Source organism: Meriones unguiculatus, chromosome 3, assembly GCF_030254825.1.
Source record: "Meriones unguiculatus strain TT.TT164.6M chromosome 3, Bangor_MerUng_6.1, whole genome shotgun sequence".
Classification (NCBI taxonomy): Eukaryota; Metazoa; Chordata; class Mammalia; order Rodentia; family Muridae; genus Meriones; species Meriones unguiculatus.
Genome location: NC_083351.1, coordinates 151,314,293 through 151,335,276, shown reverse-complemented (window position 1 = coordinate 151,335,276; position 20,984 = coordinate 151,314,293). Strand labels below are relative to the sequence as shown.

Here is a 20,984-nt window from a genome sequence, read left to right as displayed (position 1 = left end):
ACGTCACTGTAAATATAGACTCCAACATAAAGGCCAAAGAAAATTCAATCAATCCAAATATTATGGTTTATTGAACAATAAAACAATTTCCCTGCTGAATGCAATTGCTTTTTTTTTTTCTTTTTTCAATTGCACTTTTAAATAAACTGCATTTGGTCGTGTTGGTCTGTGTATGTAGACTGGAGACCGGATTATTCTGGCACAGGCTGCCCATCCTGAGTCCAGGGCATCGACTCAGAAGTTATTCTTACAGATCATTTCTACACATCCTGGAAATACTAGCAGAGTGTGAAAGTGCCAAAAGCCATTTTACCCGAGAAAACACAGTGCCTTTATTTTATCTATAATCTTGTTTTACCCAAACTTCTACCTGCTGGTTAGAGAAAAATAAATTAACTAAGCGTCTAACCTGCTTTAAATTTAGTTTGATCCAATAATTTAAACAGCCGCTTTAGGGAATACCCAGTCTCTCCTGAGTAAAATCGTTCTGCCTTTCAAGCAACTGCTCTCCCCCTTCACTGCCGCAGTGGGGCTCAGGGTAGAGTGTGCAGGAGGTGTGGAGGAAGGGGACTAGGGCGTCCACTGGCAATGGACTCATTCCCCTCATTAACACAAACTCACAGCCTGGGAATCAAGAGTCCTTCAAAAAGCCTTGCACAGCTGTCTGCCTTTTTAACTCTATAACTACCCAGGCTGGGGAGACCCTATCTCTACTAGTGAAACCCATACTCTTTATTGGGCGCCTTATATGTCTTCCCATTCCTAAGCAATAAAGTAGTAGTGACAGAAGCTTACACAGCCAGCCACCTCACTTTTCTCTCTAATACCTTAGCATGTCCTGCCCCCCACGTTCTCAGGAACATAAAATCCACCCAAGCTGCAGAACACATTCCTGTCCTCAGCTCCCGAACTTTAGCCTGCCTTCCCTGGCTTCACTCCTCAACTGTCCCTATAGAAACCATATTGGAAACCTGTAAAAAGTCAGGGCTTCCAGAGCCTCGGAACCTGCATCCGGAGGCTGAGTTCTATGATTTAAAACGGCTCTTCCCTGAGATAAGCCAGGCCTGCCTTGTTTTATTTGCCTGGGTGGAGGCAGATGGTGGGCAAACACTCCAGCCATGCCTCCTGCATATGAATGCACCCGACAGAATCACAGTGCTTGCTGACAAACTGTCAGTTTTCCTGGAAGAGGCAGCAGAGTTTATGCAGACACTCTGTGAAAACGCATTTAAGTCAAATGCGCACCTGACCTTTTGCCTCCTGTCTAGCTCCACCATTGCCTGGCTTCACCTGCAAGGCTCCCATCTCTGCCTTCACTTTCACCTCAGTGCTGCGACGCTCCCAGTATTAGCTTTAAAAAGAGAGAGAGAAAAAAAAAAGAAATCCTCTCACTCTTTGTCCTGCACAGTTGGGAGAACCCATGCTTAGACTGTCTTGGCCAGCAATGCAAATTCCAAACTCATCTCAACCTTCTGCTCTGCCTTCCTAGGTCGCCTCTCTCCTCTGATCACCCTTCAAGACCATCCACTCTCCTGACACCTGGAAGACCCATGCAGACTCCACTGTGCTCATGACATTTAATGTCTGCAACCCAGGAAAGGACTTTCATCTCAGTATGGAAGCCTGTGGGCTTCAACCTCTACCCAAGTGCAGGTCTTCAAATGGATTCACACTTTCCCTTCCATCCATCTTCAAACGTCTTATCTCGCTTTTTATACACACACACATACTACGGACAGAGAGAGAAAGATTCCCTGGTCAGATCAAGACAACCTTGAGCCTGAAGAGTAAAATGACCTTAAGTGTGCTCTTTACTTTAGCATATTCATCTCTCCATCAGGAAGACTGGAGTGAGTGACCATCGTGGCTCCTTCTGTTCAATCATACCAGTTTCCATTAATTCCAATCCTGTCAAACATGAGTCTTTTATTCATGTGAGCATAATGATATATTTTTTCCTTTCCCCTTTGCACACCTGCACACCACTTTTGAACTGGATGAATAAAAAGCAAAAAAACACTCTGCGGGGTCGCTTCTTGCCTTCCTTTCCAAATGTTTATCAAGATTTCAAGGGTGCCGTGCTGCCTGCCTCTCGCTAACGGGTTTGCTCGGATGGCGTTCTTCTAACCAGGCTGCTGGCATTTCTCTTTCAAACCGAAGCAATCAAAGCTAACAGAAACAAACACAAAGGCCAGGTTTAACTCAGAATGTTTCCTTGCATTAGGAGAGAAGTGTGTGTGGGTAAGCCAGGAGTATGTTGATCCTCTGAGCCCCCGCTTGGCGCCAGTTCCAAGCCTAGCTTCACCACCCCACACTGACCATGCCAGCAGCCCCTGGAGCACACTTCCAAGCTGCTGATTCGCCGATGGGCTCTCTCTGCCTTCTGAAGTTGTCACTCTCTGTGGGAGTTTGCTTGCTGGCTTTGATTACAGCCAGCGTCGCTTTCTTCCTCTCTTCTCTGTAATATGTCTACCCTGGCCATGTTGTTCCAGTTGATTTCAGAGCTTCGGGCTACAAATTTTTCACCAGTACATTAATATATTATACGCATATGTATATTTTGCACTACTTATTATTTTAAAGGAACTGTGTACATAATGGTATTAAAATTAAATATAGGATTTGGGCATGGTGGCACACCCTGGAATCCCAGCATTCAGAAGCAGGAGATGGGAAGATTGCCATGAGTTCAAGGCCAGCCTGGACTACATACAATCATGCTAGCCAAGGCTACATAGCAACACTCCAGGGAAAATTGTAATTAAAACATAAGATTAAATACTTTGTCCAAGAAAACCAAAGTAAGAAATAACTCTAATTGTCTCACATGGGCACCCTATGTTGAATTTCTGCATGTGTATTTTTAGAAATGGAGAAAAGGTTACTATAGAAATATCTCAGTCAGTTAAAAATACATTTTTCCCCAAAAAGAAATGTTTTGTGACATTCACAAAGGGAGTCCAGCTACACTCTAGTTGTATCAAACAATTGGTTAATTCAATGAAGTTGCCAAAAAATAGCAATCAATTCAGCAAAAAGAAAATCAATCATGGGAGGTTGTCTGGTTATTTTGTAGACAAAAACAGTCGGTGGAGTGATTGAATTTTTCACTTTTCAATGAGTTGTTTTGGCCTTGTGTGGATGCAGCCATTAACTCATTAATCACCCAGAACTCCTCAGCGGCTGAGAAAAGGAAATCATTAGTTTGTAGGTATAGATCGCATATTAACAATATGCAAAAGGCCTGCCAGGGTGAATGTGCTCAGTGACCCCATTTGAGAAAAATGAGGTTCACAAATATTTTATAGCATACGGAGGAAAACTCTACCTGATCTATCATTTCCCTTTCCACTTGTAAAGCTCTGTGTCCTTTGGTGCACATTCACCAAAAATGCAATGCATAGGAAACGCACACATTTAATCCTCACGATGGAAGAAATTTTAATTCTTGGAGTGCTAAAATCTAATCTTTGCAGTGTGTCACACATTCCCTCCATTGGTTTTATGCAATTTCAAAATGGAAGAGCACCACACACATCACAATTATCTCCCGCCCGTGTGGCATGCATATATGCCATTCTGATAAATATGTATATTTTCCCATATGGTGTTGAATGGTAGCTTCTAATTTACTTCTTAATTTTTAATTAATTTTAAATTACATTCTAAATGAAGCCGACAGGAGTCTAATTTGCATGCTTATTTGCATATCTGTAAACACACTGCTTGCATTGTTTATCTAGTCACACACACACACACACACACACGCACACACACACACACACAGAGGTTTTCCTCACCCCGTGTGGTGAATTGGGACGACCAGCACATCAAGATGTCCTCTAAGTCTTGCCAAGACCTCTCTAATCCAGAACGGATGATGTTGGCTTTCTTTACTCCACAGTGACCATAGAGGATTCAGAGAGGCCAAGGTCAATGATAGTAGTTAAGCCTTGTGCTTTCTCCGAAGGATGGTGGTATCTATGCTGCATTCTTAGAAAAGAAAACTAGAGACTTTTGCACAGTGTAGAGTTTTAAAACACCCCACAGCCTGAACTCTTGGATTATTAAAGCCAAATCAAGAAAAGTGTCACGTCCCATCCATTCCCAAGGTTGACTTATTCCTAATCCAGTCAGAAGAAGGTGACCCAGAATGAGGGCCACTTCCTAGGTGATAAATGATAGACAAGTATATATATATTTTTTTGGTCTGAGCAGGCTGTCCTCTGGCTGCACTCATGGCAGCTGTGGTCTGTAGATTCCTTGTCTTTTGATCTCACTTGCATGTGCAGCCAATCAATATGCAAGCTTCCTCAAAGACCCTTTGAGGCTGACAATGAACCCAGAATTCACGGAGATTTGTCACCTTCCTGTACAACTTACACCACAAGACAGGGCTACACTGATGCTCTTCCAGCCCGGAACAACTGGTTTTCCTCCTAGCTCCTGGTTCCCAAAGCTATGGCGGTGTGTCTAACCATCTTCCCTGCTTCTTGTTAGCAGGAAGCTTGGTGTTCTCATTCAGGGTCACGGGTTAATCCCACCAGGCGGGAATAAGTAAGACCACTGCCACAATTTTGAGCCCTATTTGAAGCAAGCTTTAATCAAACACTGGCCAGGATGATAGACTCTGGCGAGATCCATTCCATGGTTCCTAGAAAATTATGACAAGTCACATAGCACAGACGCCTATAAGGGTGAACCCACAAAGCTTCCATATTTCTCCTCAGGTCCAATCAGGGGCAAACATATTTCCTGACAAGTGTCCTGTCTACGTGCAATCAAGCACACCTGGTGCCACTGGGTCAAACAAACTTACTCAGGGGAGTGAAAACATCTGGCTAGTTATCTCCAGCCCCCAGCACCTCAGGAAGTATTTGTCCTTGGGCAAGGGGCACACAGGCTAGAGGCATTTTTGTTTTATGGTTCTCTTAGGCACAGTAATTAAAACTTAAACATAACTTTATCATGCTCTCTCACTCTCTCATGCATTCACACACACACACACACACACACACACACACACACACACACACGCACACCTGCTCTCATACACTGGCTCCTTTGTGACCTGAGCAAAATCCTTCCTCTCCCAGAGTTCTATTGTCTCCACGTTCTAAAGAAGCATATCAGGGGCGATCATCTTCTAGGTTGTAGTGAAGACTAAAGAGGAGAGTAACCTCCTAGAACCATTTTCCATGTAATCCTTCCCTCACCAAGGGGAAACAGATATCGAGTGCCATATATACCTACCAAAGAGAAAATACCTCGGTGGTACCTTGTGACATCTGAAGAGAACAGACTTGGCCTGATGGATAGGGACACCTGCTTTCTTGTAAATAAACTTCCCTGTCCGCCCTACCAAGAGATAAGCTCTCCCTCCCTGCCAAGTGTTTATCAAACTCACTCCTGCCCTCAGTGGAGCAAATTCAATATTAAATGTGCCACATGATGGTCTTTATGGCTGTACTGTCATCATTCCATCAATCAATCAATTGCCCACAAGAACAGCAATGCTTTCCCCTACAAAGCATTCTCCCTTCCAACTAGCCAGGAAACATTTACATCAAGCATTGGCTGATGCACATAGCCTTTTGTCATTTTGCAGGATGAATCAGGATTGCACAGGGGTCCCTTAATACTCCCCTAAGGGACTGTAGCTCCAAACTCACTGCCAAGGATTTGAGTCCAGCAGCAAAGCTGTATGCAGATACATGTAAATATGTAAACACACCAGAGAAACAAGAATGGCAAGGATTAAAAAATAAAAAGTGATACCAGGAGGAAATCACCTCACAGAGAGATTGCGCCCAGTTCTAAAATCAGGAACCTCAGCACTGCTCTTTGGTCTTCTGTATTTGCCACTATAAATAAATGAATAAATAAATAAATAAATAAATACGCTTGGTTTATTAGCATAAATGCACTCTCCATAAAATGAGGCAATACCTCTTGACCAAGAAAGCAATGTTTCCAGGCTCTCAGCTCTTAGAAACCTTGCCTCCCACAGGTCCCCGTAAAGGGAAATCTTTAAGTTTGAAATTACAAATGTATCCCATAACTGTGCCTTTTAGATGAATAAAAGGCTCAAAAATGAGTCTTCCAGCCCTTTCTGCTACTATAGCCTTTCTAGTTCGGGTAATCTCATGGAATGCCTTGTTTGAGAAAAGGCTCTCATCTTGGAACAATCTAAGACTGCTTTGTGTGGCTGTCAGGCTAAGCACTGTAGTTCTCTAGGCTGTGTGACTAGTGTGTCCCCGAGACTTAGGAATGTGCCATCCCTGGAGAAAACACTAAGTCAACATTTGTTTTATTCCTGGACACCCTAGAACTAGAGAAGTGGCAGGCGCAGGGCTCACACATGTGGCCCTATTAAATACGAATTCTAGCTTCCACTTGCTCTGTGACCTTGCAAATCTATCCGACCTTTTAGCTAAAGTGGAGTTAGTAATATTACTCACATAACAGGGTTAAAGATTGTATGCACACAGAGGGCTCAAACATTTAGCACAAGTACTGTGGACTATTTCAATGTAGAAAATACCTCAGTGGGCTTGTAATCAAATGTCCGTGATGGGACACACACATGGCTGTGGTCTTCCTGATATGTGGGTTTTAGACTGGATACTGCAATGGAATGTGCTTTCCTGCAGTCTCAACCACGGAGGTTAAGGAAGGGAGAAAGAGATTGACACTTCTGATCACTACTATAAACCCTGCACTGAGCAGTTTTTTTTTTTTCACACACACAATCTCATTCAACCCTCACAGCTATCCAATGAAGCAGAAATAGATAATCCGTGTCCAAAAGGAAGCTGAGCCCAGCCGTGAGTGAATATTGTGTCACGTGCCCACTTGCTAGAACCCACCTACAAAAGCCCTCTACAGAGCCCTCTGAGTCTCCAAAACTGACTCTGTCACTCACTCGGCCTGTTTGTCCGGTGACTCTTGTGTCTGCTGGATGTCACTGTTTCTTCTGCTAGGCACAGATCTCTAGGGGACCACTGGCAGTTTTGCCAGCGGCTTCTCTGTGTGTCCAAAGCCACCACCTTTTCTGAGCACGAGCCTTTTTTCCTTGTGCCACCATCACTGTGGGGAAGCTCCTGGCATCTCTTGCCAGTACCAGATGCTCACCAAAGATCATTGCTGTGGCTGTTCCATGCCTTTCTCCCATGCTGAAATGCCCGCAGCAGTTCGGGGGAGCCTCTGTCCATCCAGGTTATTGCACTCCACTGAACGTTTGTCATAGCAGAAATGGCCAGGCCTTGATGTTTCCCCATTGCTTTAGAAAAGACAACTCAGTACTTCTCTATCTCCAGAACACCCTGATATATATATATATATATATATATATATATATATATATATATATATATATCAGGACTGGGTGTGTCTGACCCTCTATGCTGTGCAGGCAATTTCTCTTCTTTCTAAATTCTGGGGCTTGCAATTTGAAAGAAAAAAAAAATTTTTGAGGGTGCCATAATCACGTTATTAATTCATTTAAAGAGGTGTTTTTCTTCCTCGGGGTAAGAACTATGCAAGTAAATGCTACATTTGTCTAAGTGTCACTATGCTTGCGCTGTAAACATTAGTAATATTCTCAGAGGAAATGTGGGGATAGGGTGACGATGGCATACCCTGAAATGAGAAGATAAATTCAAGCTCTGAGGCAAACAAAGGCGGCAACAATGGCTCTGCACCCCTCGGGGTCAGTGACTTAACCTTGCCCTTCTGAGCGACAAAATCAATGAGTAAGATCATCCTGTCAGAACTCAAGAAACAGTTACTGCCTGCGGAGGCCCGGTACATAGTGATTACTCAACGTAAGCGATCAGTTTTCTCTCAGTTGTCACCTGTTTGTAATTCACCTTGGATACGGTGAATTCCTTGGATACCGTGAAGCTGAGAGAGTGGATTCATTCGTTAGTCACGTGGTGAGGGTAAGGCTCAGGGGCCGCTGGTGTAGGCTTAGCTTTGTGCTTGATCACTGCCCTATGATGGAGACAAGGTTACCAGGTTCCTGTCCGTAGAGGTACCCACATTTCAGCCGGGGAGATGTAAAAGAATCAAGAAAACCTCTAGAGTACTACATCAGAAAACAGCGTTAGCCATTGTTATCCGGGGTCTGACCCAAGCATTTGAACGGTGTTAGGGATGGAGAATGAGAAATCTGGGCAAAACTTCCACAGAAACATAAGATGATCTCATTTCTCCCAAGTCTCTATGACAATGGGGACAGCAGGCTAGGGAGGGCTGCTGAACATGAGGAAGAACAACTGGTCTCCATTGTGGGAGGGCAACACAAGCTAAACTCAACTGATGTGTTCCCTGCCCCCCCCACACACACACACACAAATATCTTCAAAGCTGTTTCAGAGAGTCGTGGGTTTATTGTTAAGTTCCTTTGGGGTGAAAAGGGGTCTGGGATGTTATTATTAATTATTGCTGCAACTGGTGAGTTAGCAAAACAGGTTCCAATTCCAAGTTGGGTCCTACGGAAATACTACAGAAAAACGTAAAGTTGCAGACAGCAGACAAATGGCCAAATGTGCCATTTAAAAAGCTTAGAAAGGCACCATTCGGCTACAGGCAGAAGGGTGGACTCAGAGGGCGCACACGAGACGGACTAGAGGCAGCCATGACTTCTACAGAAAGGAGCCAACACTGCTTTATACCAGAAAGCCTAGCGCTGCCATTTTATTTTTATCAGTTCTTCACTATCACCTCCACCTAAGGGCAGTGTCACAAAGGGACAAGGACCTGCCCTGCCACAGCGCCAAAGAGAGATGGAGAGCCACGCGCCAAAGAGAGATGGAGAGCCGTGCACCAAACCACTCTGAGAGACTCGGCAGAGACAAACTCAGTCAGACCCGGGAAGACATTGCTGGGACTGACCAATGGGCACAAATATACACATGAATTCACTAGTCTTAGAAATTATTTTCTCGTACTACAAATTCCCTGCAAAAGTATTATAGGCCATTAGAAAAGCTAATAGAGTCTTTGTGCAAAGGGGCCATATCTCAGTCTCAGAGATCTTCACTTGGGATTAAAAATGTGTTACTTTGTCAGGATAATACTTCCTCAAAATGAGGTGCTGGGAGCCCATTTCAAGATGAAAGTCACCACTAATAAGGGTGCTCCGGGGCTGGATAGCTGCTGAACGATGACAAGGAGATGAGTTAGGGCCAGGGACAAGCCAGTAAGACTGTGGCAGGTCGGAGAAATGTCCTTGGCTCCTCAGGTAAATAGGGCAGAGACAAAGCACACTGAAGGTGAATATTTTGGTCTGGAGTGGTCTGGCCCAACCACCTCCTCCAGGAGACGGAAGAAACTAGTGTTCTCTGTGCATTTTCAAGAAGCCTGTCTAAGTCGTCATTAGACTATTCTATTTCTCACTAATGCAATAAACAAAACGTGTCCTCGAAAGGTCAACTTGAGACAGGTGAAAAATACCGGAGGCGTAATTAAAGGCAACGGTGGCTTTAGCTTGAGCGCACTTCCTATGAAACCACAGGCAAAAACTGGAGACGCGACCTCTACTGCATAGAAGTGTGGGACCTGGCTCTCCCTGCAGGGAGATGAGATGGTTGGATGGTGGTCAAAATTGCTCCTTCCCTCTGGGTCACTGAACATTGCAACCAGCTAAAGGAGCACTGCGCCACCTAGTGAGCAGACGGAGGCATCGGCGCTCGTTAGCAACGGAGGGTTTGGGGATTCGGGATTTTTTTTTTCATACATTTATGTTATATTATTTTGATTATATCCATCCATCACTGCCTCCTGCCAGCTCTTCTTACTGCCTCTCACCCTGCCTCCCTCCCAAATCCATGTACTCTTTTTTTTTTATTGCTCTTTATAACCCCCGAGTCTAATTAGTGCTGCACAGATGAACGTGTATCGACTGAGGCAATATTCGATATACCAGTGGACACATCCCCAAAATAGAGTAGTACTTTCTCCCTCGGCAGCCATAATCTGCCAGCAGATCCTCAGGTAGGGACGGGGCCTAGGGCCCCTTCCCATTCATATTGGAATTGTGACTTAACTCGATGTGTTCAGATGTTGGGCAGCAACTACAGCGGCTGTGTGTAAGAGCCATCCGCCCACGGCTCTCTCCTCATCCACTCCTCCTGCATGATGTTTCCAGAGCCTTTGATGGGACAAGACTCATTTATGCCTAAGCACTCATAGTCACTTCTTCGCAGCACTTTGATCAGTTATGAGCATCTATTAAACGTACACACACACACACACACACACACACGCGCTTTTAAGGAATACTTGAAAACAAAACCCAAAGCTGATATGGCAGTCATAGAAGTACTGTCAATTAAAGAGGATCTCTGATAGCTTTCATAGCAGACCAGTTTATAAATGAAAAGGGTTAAGATGTGATTCCATGCTAAATCCTCAATTTTCCATTAACACGTACATTTATTTGTGGTCGTTGCTGTACGTGCCCTGAGCCAAGTTTGCCTTGGTCTGTGTACTTCTCATACACTGCTGTGTGTCATCCTCACAACAGACATTCCACAAGTGAGACACTGAGACACCCACCCAGAGGTCTGTTGACTCTCCTAAGGTCAAACAGCTGATAGGAGGCAAAGACACTGAATCATGACCCTGAGCCTTGAGCACTAGTCTAGCTTTGCCTCTGTGATGACTACAACGCAGCAAAATGAGACATGTTTTTAGGAAGAAACAGGAGCACACAGTTAGAAACGCATATCCCTAAAGCTTTGGTCTCTGCTTTCAAATTGTTTCACATAGCACTGAGCTTCCTGGAGGATTGTGCAAATCACTTTTATAATATTGCATCCTTTTTACAATCATAGGATTTGCAAATAAGGGGTTATGGTTCTTTCTGAACCATATTAGTATGATTACTTTTGTGTATTGACATGTCTGTGCCATGAAGCACCCAGATATTTGAGCAAACATTATTCTTAGTGTATTTGTTAGTGTTATCTCCAGGTGAGATTAAGATTTGAAATTAACCTTTTTGATGTAGGACATGTCCAACCCTTTGAAATTCTGACCAGAATGAAATGGGCATTCTTCATGTCAGAGTGCTTCTTGCTAGGCCATCTCGAGCTGAGCTGAGACATCAGTCTTTGCCTTCTTTCAAGGTCAAGCAAGAATCTCAGCTCTTTGTGGATCTCCCGCTGGCCACTGCTAGTCTTAAGTGACTCATATGACAAGATATCAGGAGCACATCACAAACAACGATACCAATAACACCACAATATCAATAACACCACAACCATCACAAATAACAATAACACCAAGACCAACATCAACAATACCAACGATATCACTGCCACCTACAACAACAATACCATAACAGCAATACCAAGAACAATACCAGTAACACCAACAATACCAATAACACTGCCACCAATAGCAATACCAACAAGGCTAGCATCAACAATAACAGCAACAAAAATAACACTCTCCCTGTCTCCACTGTCATTCGTGCTGTGCCAGGCATTATTCTTTGATACCTAGAGGCTATGTGGGTCATTTTAGAGAGGAGTAAACTGAGGCCCAGGAAACTGCCCATGACTCATAATTGATGCTCCAGATGAACTGCAGCCATGCCCCATCCAGCTCACCCCCTTATGTACAAACTGGCTTTGTACATAGATAAAGTGGTCTCCTACAATTAACACTAACTGCAGCACATTTGCAGTCTCTAGGTAGCTCATTAACGTTAATTTCCGCCAAAAATACTTTGCCACTTCTTAGAAAACCGTTATCTTCCTTCTCTTCCGGCATCACAAGTTGTCACTTCAGCTGTTACTGTTGAGGCCATTTAGTCCGGTTTGGTAGGAACCAGTGCTTCTTCTTATCTCTGTTTGATCAGTCAGCAACTAATAGGTATTTTTTTTCCACAACTGCTGATAGGAAAGAGCCAGGAAAAAAATATATACTCCTCACCTAATAATTCCTGATTCATCTAATCTGAGCCTGATTCACATCCAAAGAATTGGGACAATGCATACATCTCTAGACTCTTTTCTCTTTCCTCTTTCTGAATGGCAAAGGGGATGTAGAGTCAGGTGCCCAAAAGATGAGCTTTGCAGCTCATGAGGGCATGTGCAGGTAGACCTGGTTGCTAAGGACAGAGTAAACCACATATCCCACTACAACTTCCAAAGGTGTAGGAGAGTGCTCCTCAGAAAACCCTTATCCATATAAACACACATGAAATAACTGCATAAGGTGAAATTGAAAGCATGGTTTTCTTCAAATAAAAAATAAGGAGTTTTTTTTCCAATCTAGAAAGAAAATTTAAACACGCCAAGATATAATGAAGTGATCTGTGTCCTTCCAGCTCCTGTGTCCCAAGGTATTAATCGCTCTTACAGTGCCAGCATCGGAACTCTGTGGCCCCAGACTCACTCCATTGTGGAGATAAGCTATCGAGGATGAGAAGAAAGTTTGCAGCAAATAAACAGATAAATAAAAGTGGATCGTAGTCTATCTGCCAGGAAGCACACTTTCTGCCCAGCCATTTGCAAGAAGAGCTGGAGGAATTGGTTGCTATGCAATTACAAGGCATTTTCTCTCCTGAGGTATGCCACCCCACACTCCTTTTTCATCCCAATTGCTGCATTTCCAGGGTACCACGCTGCCGTTTTTCTCCTTTCTGTCTAACACCAATCGCACTTCTGGACTGCTGTCTCCACAGCTGATGGTGTTCATCTCCATGGGAACCAGTGTCACTCAGAGGGTCAGTGTGTGCTTGGCAAGTCCTGCTGCAATCACTGCCGCCAAGGGTGGCAGAGCCCTCCTCACATTTCCGTCTTGTAAATGTTGCCATGGAGTCACACAGCTTACAGGCAGTGCCTCCAAGGAAAATTTATCTTAGCATTTTGGAGCAAATGCTGCCCCTGCCAACTTCTATGCAAACTACATTTCTGTGTGTCCCGTTCCAGAAGCCACCGAGCCCAGCAGTTAGAAAAGACTGAGGCTCTCTTAAACTTTGCTCCGGTGTCCATTATCCTGATTTGAGGCCACACATGCTAGTATAGATAATAAGAGTGATTTAATGGGGGCAGCAATGATCGTGGAAATAATTGCTCCTCTTTCACTGAAACATTCTTAGTCTTCTGTAGGTGGGGTAATTGAAGGGATGGGCTTTGGGGGATATGAAATCTGCTTGCTGGTTTTCTACAGAATGAAGATAGTAGAAGCAAGCTGTTGGGTCAGTTGGAAAGGCTCTCACACCCTTTACATGGCTAAAGCCAAGCCAGAGATCACCTCCCACCGGTATAGATTCCAACATACATTCTTACATGGGTAAACATCTCTCTCCTCTCTGAGGTTCACTTTCTAATGCTGCATCACTCAAGTTGTTTGGAAATCCTTAAATTCAAAAAGTCTGCCCATAATGCTTTTATCCATGTAATACTCTGCTCTCTGGGGAAACAATACTCTCCCCTCCCTACTCCCATTGGATCTCTCTTGGAGTCTCCCAATACTCAGCTCTTCCTGATGCAATATCCGAACCCCTCAGATGTTTTTGCGTGTTGGTATCCCCTGAAAGTCTCTTACAGACAGAATGCATGTCTCATTCTGTATGCTGCACACCTGTGTTTGATGACCCATATGTTCCATGGTGGACTTTATTTCTTTCCTGGTCATGGTAGCCCAGGCTAAACACTTCTGGTTCCTCTATTTTTTTTTTTCAAGTAAGTAAGCAAATCATGGCATTTTCCTGCCTTTGTCCTCCAACAGGAACACTAATGGGGTGAAAGGAAGAAGATTGGATCATATAATGTCTTCACTTCAAAACTATCCTTCAAATAGCATGCTATGTGGTAAGGGTAATGAAGTATCTCAGAAAGTCTATAAAGGGTGCAGTGAGTCCTTCAAACAGCCTTGAAAATTTCATAGTAACTGAGTATTTTACAATGGCAGAAAGCAGTAGGCATCCTCTCCCAGCTAGCACTCAGGAGGATATGAGACTGAAAAATCATAGAGCCTGTACTTGCACAGCTGAGACTGGTGATCACATCTGTGTCTTCTCTATATCATGTTCTTGACAACATACTACTCTAACTCAAATGGGAGGCTATGTGCAAGCATTTTATATGTTCCTGAACGGGCACCTTGGTATTTTAAATGTGAAAAAAAATTCACATAAATCTTGCAAGCTGAACTTCAGTCACTCTCTTCTCTGATATGACCATTTGTGAGCTAGTAGATACATATACTGATGGTATTTTAAGGCTTAAAAATGCTATTCCTGGTAATCTTGGTTTTGCTCTCACAGAAGAAAGATACGTATGAAAAACATATACAAGGTGATGGTATTGATCCTGTTTGTATTCATCATATACCAGAAGCAGGCAATGGTCTGGCATGTGGCAATTCATTCACAATAGTTTCTAACTGATGAATAATTTTTAACTTATTCATTCACGAGTTATCCATCATAAAAGTTCAAACCCAAGCTAAATTATGCTACCACTTGGCCTATTTTCTTACAACGTGGTTCATTTTCCAAATTCTAGGTCACGTTCCCAATAATCAATTGATTTGCATTTGGGAAAATTGTATAAATACTCATGTTTATTCAAACCATAAATGATCTGAAGCCCAAATATAGTAGAAAAAAAAAAAACAACACACAGAGACTACTCTAGAGTACAACTGGATAGCATTTGATTAGAGATTAGAATTTGAATTTGAAGCATATGCTCAAGAAGTAAGAGAAGGAAGCAGAAGAGAGAAAACAAAGAGCAAGGCTGGGGGTATAGCTCAGTGCTGGAACGCTTGGATACAAGACTCAAAGCCTCGGGCTTGAGCTCAAGGATCACAAAATTTAAAGGGGGGAAGACACACACACAGAGGGAGGGGGGCATTCTACCACGCCCTTTCACACCTAGTTCTTTGTCTTGATGCAGCACACTATGAAGACTGTGATATAGGGTTGGAGAAGAAGCTTTCTCATGCTCCGTTTCTGACTCTGCCAATAGCAACCTTTTTAGCCTAAGTTAGACGGAAAGGTCAGGGCTGGGAAATAAGGTGTCACTTATGATGCTGTTTATAGAGGAAACGTGAGTTCCACTCCAGAATTCAGGACCCTGGGAGCTGAAACTCCATGTCTAAAGCCAAACAGCCACAGGTCGAGTGAGAAGGAAATTTGTTCCATAGGAATCATATTTTGGAAAAAAAAAAAAAAAAAACACCTCTCCTGAGCCCTGAGAAGGGATCTGTTCATGGTACTACCTAAGTTCGTCTTACCAATATGCACTAGAAAGGTTCTCATCTAATGTCACAGGGAAAAAAGGAGTACAAAAGGTGATTCAAGCAGGAAACTATAAAAGCACATATCACAGATAGTTTATTTAAATTTCAAACACAGACTCATGTGTCCATCTATGAAACATAAGCCAGCAGCAACTTCCTAAATGTCCTCAAAGCTCTTTTGTATGAGGAACTTCCAGAATACCTCCTTTACAATTAATGGTTTCAATTTTCTTAACATGTCCAAAACATTATGACACTTGAGCATTCAACCACAGAGTTTCCTTTATTTTAAAAATTTTTAATCATCTTCCAGTCTTTCTAAAAGCATTTTGTTATTTTTGAGAGTAATAACTCTTTCCGTACTTGTAATTTATCCATTAAATATATGTTATAACCATAGTGCAATCTTAGAAGTACATTAGAATGAATGGATTTAGAAACAAACGCAATTGGTTCTCGGTGGGTATACAGCTCAGTTCTGAAAATAGGCAGATTCAGGAGAACAGAATGCAAAATACTATCAAAAAGTATTCTTTTGAGCATGGGCATCCACCATCACCCTTTAGAGCAATCATGGAGAGGCTTATTTGATCCAGTGAACATTTAAAGTCCCAAGCAATTCATAGGACATACACCTACCACTGCCTCTCCACATTAGAATAACATCCTTAGCATCAGATCTGAAAGGTTTCTGCAACAGATAACCACAAACTAGGTCTTTTGGAACAATGCAATGTTTTCTTCTACAGTTCTATGGACCAAATGCCCAAAATAAAGGTGTCTGTAGTTGTGATTTCTCTGAATATACTAGGAGAACATTTTTGCTTTCTTCTTCAACTTCTTGAAGGACCCTACCTCCAAAGAAGGTGGCAAACTTGGGCTCCAGGTAGATATGAGTATTTGGTAGACAATATCCAATTGTTGTCACGGTTTTACAGGCCTTCATCAATATACCTCAGACCTGCTACTTTCTCTTCTAGAGCTCCCCTCCCTATTCTTGATAAGTAAATCCTTAAAATTCTTCAATACTCAACCATAAAGATATCTCTCCTTCACTGATACCCTTGGCAGTGTTGGATAACATTCCTGACTGTTCTCTGGGCCGACTCACTGCCTATTTAATATACTTCATTTGTCTCCATTAACACCAACTTCCACCTTTTCACCAACTACTGAGTACCCAACAAATGCACAGGGGCTAGACAGAAGCTGGAACACAGTAACAAATAAGCCAGAGGTATCTGCCTTTCAAAGGAACATGAAAATTTAATTATTTTCATCACACACATATTGAAATATGGTTTATATGCATATATACATATATGTGTATGTATGTATAAAATCAGGATTCCATGTAGCCAAAGCTGGCCTCAAACTCTCTCTGTAGGCAAGGATGATCTTAAGTTCCTGATCTCCTCCCAAATGAGGGATTATTGCCATGGCAATTGGCATACATTTGATTTTAAACCACCAAAGTCAAATGTATTGAATATACTTATAAGTACAAAATTTTGCAAGACAGCTAATAAGAAGGGTGGGAGAGTTGCAGGCATGAAGATACAAATTTTTGCTTGAATAGAGGCTTTTGAGAGACTTAAGACATCATAAGGAAACATAATACCTCTCCTTTACTGAAAGGTACCAGAGGAATTCATGATGGAGATATCTACACAGCTTCTAAGGCATCTTTGAACTCTAAAGTCTCTCTTGTTCTCTCATACATCAAGTGATAAAGAACCGGGGTCTGTCTTGTCATTTTGCAACATAGATCAGTCGTGATGCATCATATTAAGACCTTACAGAATAGTGCACATATCAGTAAACATTTAATCCCTATGAAGGGTTAATTCTCATAAGCATACATACAATGTAAGTTAAACAACAAAATACTTGCTACTTGCTATTCATAAAAAGGCTGCTCTTCTCCACAAGGAGACCAACAGAGCCAAAAAAATCTGGGCTCAGGGAATGTTGCAAAGACTAGTGAATCAACCAAGAACCATTCATGGAGAGGACCTAGACCCTTTGATCAGATGTAGCCCATGGGCAGCTCAGTCTCTATATGGGTTCCCTAGTAAGGGGAGCAGGGGCATGAAGTTGGTTGCTTGCTCTTTGATCACCTCTCCCTGGTGAGGCCTTAGTAGGCCACAGAGAAAGAGGATCCATGCAGTCTTGAGACCTGATAGGCTAGGGTTAGATAGTAGGGAAGGAGGATCTCCCGTATCAGTGGACTAGGGGAAAGACATAGCAGGAGAAGAGGGAGGAAGGGAGGGGCCAGGAGGAGATGAGGGAGGAGGCTACAGCTGAGATACAAAGTGAATAAATTGTAAGAATAATAATAATAATAATAATAATAATAATAATAATAATAAATTTTTAAAAGAAAGAAAAAAGAGACTAAATTTTTCTTCTCTAGGATATGCAACTAGTTATATTTCCCAGTGTTCTTGAGTTAGGGGTGCCCATATAAGCGAATTCTGAACCATGAATACATACAGAAGTGTCTTGTATGGAAACAACCACTTCTGATTCATCATCAGAGCTTCCCAGATTTGCTCCTGCCTTCTCCTTCTCCTTTCTGCCATGCTAGTGATGGGAACCTCCAGCAAAGAGACTCTAAAGAAAGTTAACAAGGTCCCCAATAGGTGGACATTGCCGCTTGTGAAAGCAACTCTGAGTTGTTAAAATGGTTTGGGGTCCTTCCCTAACTGACATGATCTCACTTCTTAGATTTAATGTCTCTCATTGGATAGAAGTTAATTTTAACTAAATTAATTAATTTAAATTCATTGCATTTAATTAATTTACCTTTCATCCTGGGGGAAAGATGAAGAATGAGAAAATATTGGGGAACACTGCTCTAGGCAATATGTATTGGAGAAGGTGAGGCCTCTGTTAGCCTGGGCCTCTGAATGACCAAGTGAGAGAGAGATGTTCACTATCAAATACATTGAGTGAAAAACCGAATTCCTTTTGTGTGTAAACGGTTAGACAGCTGAGCTAATAGGAGTCTAGCTTATGTAGCAATTAGCCCACTGAAGGCGCTGCATCTTTTACACTAACTATTTCATGCATGGAACATGCATTCTAAGTGTACGCGTTCAAGATCATCGGCAGATGTTAGAGCACATTCCCAAGTCCAGTTCTGTGCTATTTCCTGGCCAGTTGTTGGAGGGTACATTGCCTGCTGTTGGAAGCACTGCAGCCTGATTTACTGGAGGACACAGAATACAATCTCTAGTCTAGGAATTACAGTTATCCTGTATTTACACACTTTTTCATGCATTTGAAGTTGATAAATGCACTCGGAGATGGGAACTCTAACTCAGGCTTGCAAAGCTGAGCTGCTGAAAAGCCTTTGTAGTCAAATGCACATGTTAATGAGGAGAAAAAGGCAGTGCATAGAGCAAAAATTATTATTTCTTTGCACAGGCACAGAAACAAGATGTAGGCACTCTGGATGAAACCTGTAAGAACTTTAAGTACAGGCTAGCAGTCGTCAAAGGGTGCCAGAATGTGGCTTCACACACACCAGAAAACATCAAGCCAAAAGTGCAAAGCCTGAGGCTGAGGATTTAGAGGGAGAGCGTGTCAGAAATGACTCCTTAGTCTCACTGTTCCAAGTTCCTGACCATATGAGCTCACACGCCTGATGGTGCCCGGCCTAGTCCTTAAGTTTCCTCCAGACACTACAGTCTTCATGTGGAAACCACAAGGCTTGCATTGCCCTCCCTCAGAGTATTGCTAATTTCCACAGGAGCCTTAAGAAGTGTGTTTTTCTTTTGCTCTTCTCTGTGTTGGTGCATGCGTTTTTAAAGTAGCATAAGCTGTAGAATCACTGAATGGCCTAGCAATTTTTAAACTGTTGGCCTAAGTTTAGTGTGGCGGCAGAGGAAAGGATTGTGTTCAAATCTTTGGAATTCTCTCTACAGGTTTTTGTGTGTGCGCTCTTTTCTGTGGTCGTTGGGTACACAATTGAACAATGCTTTCCAGAGAGTGTTGCTCTTTGAGGCTTCATTTTTATTCCAGTACTATTTAAATAAGTTAATTTGCCTCTCTAGACCTTAAATGCATCCCATTCCAACCTGAATAGAGTAAGTACGTACTGGTGGGGGCAGGGAAACTGTTGGATATGGGATGGAGATTATAAGCTATTTTAAGATGAAGGTTGGGGACAGAATTATCCTTTGTCCTTTATTCTGATATAGTGTAAAAGGGGTCGCAGCTTTGAAACACACTTCCAGATGCAGAATTAACATCACAGGGAATCGCCAGGTTCAGTTTTATATTTAATGTCAACTCTTCTGTACACCCTAAGTAGCCCCACCTTTTAGCACTTAGGAGATAAGTCTCTGCTTTGAATTTTCCAATTATTACCTGTCTGGTGCGGTTGCAACAGGACCATAGCAAGCATTTGAGTTTTACTCGGGAAACGTAATTACAGTTTGAAAAATAGTAGAAAATGCATTTCTATCACAGCCTTAGTGGCAGTTTATATGCTAAAAAGCAAACGCTTAGGGCCTAATTCATAAGCGCTTTGTGCTTCATTTACATTTTTCTACGCAGTTTACTTGGGAAAGAGCATAATGCACGTTTTTCAAGTAAAATATGCCGTTCTGGGATTCATTCAACTTGCTTTCCATTGTTCTCATTGAGGGCCAAGTGTTCTTTTCCACAATCCTAAAGGGCAGCAGTAAATGGGGTAGGTGGAAAGTCCTTAATATTAACTAGGAGAAATGCTTAGAGCCCTTGTAAAGAGTATTTAGAGAATTTACAGCCATCTCTAGCAGTGCAGTGTGGGAAAGCCTATTGTGTGTTTGCTACGCAGTCTGTTCCCCAAGCCCTTTATAAAGGATATTGAACAAATTACAAATCAACAAGGATATTTCTCAGGGCTGCTCAGAATCCACAACAAGATTCTAACCATTCCACATCCAGTCCATATTCTGTCATTCAGTTCAGCTCAAGCTGTCCAGACAGCAAACATCACAACAAACTGAAATTCTTTATATATATATAAAAAAAAAAAATCTTATTTCTTAGGGCTGCAGGACACTGGCTCAAGTTTGGAAAGCTGTAATTTGGCTGTTTTAAGTTACTCTGGGATTCTTCTACCTATCTCATGGCGGAGATAGCATCGCCATAGTTCAAACAAGGCCACCAACAGGGAGGTTCACTAGTAAGTGGAGCAAACAGATTCTCCTTTGCTTCAGTAAGCTGTTGTGAAGAAGGTCAAAATCACACTGTAGGAGATGGAAGTTGGGGCACAGGCACTAAGCCTTAGACCACCAGCTGCCACACATGGCTCCTCATACTTTTGTGTTCTTCTTCAGACTGTTTGCCATTCTCAAGGCTCCCCAAGGGGGAGAAAGGCCATGACCGCGAAGAATTGTTCAGTGATCACTGATACACTGGAGAACGAATGCTACAGATAACTGAAGAGTTATTCATTCAGACTACCAAGCCTACCAGGCCAATTTATTTCACCTGCTAAGTTCACTGACTACACTGGGTGCTTTGCAATCATGTGGAGATCGCCACAGCCTGCTCCCAGAAAACCGGGGATCCGACATTGTTCTATAAAGGAGTGGTCTCGTCTTGACAGAACAAGCAATGGAATGCATTCAGTGGAGGAAGGCCACAGGCCTTGCCTGGTTTGTCTGTGTGTGTGCCAGGTTAAAGTTTCAGACTTAATGCCTGCATGGTGATGAAAGAGA

At 42.6% G+C, this 20,984-nt stretch overlaps 1 long non-coding RNA gene across 1 annotated transcript in view; it reads right to left on the bottom strand.

The window, feature by feature from the left end:
- The window catches only part of LOC132652813 (uncharacterized), a 44,490-nt gene that overhangs the window by 8,774 nt on the left and 14,732 nt on the right, over nt 1–20,984 (bottom strand). The gene's annotated exons all lie outside the window — the stretch shown is intronic.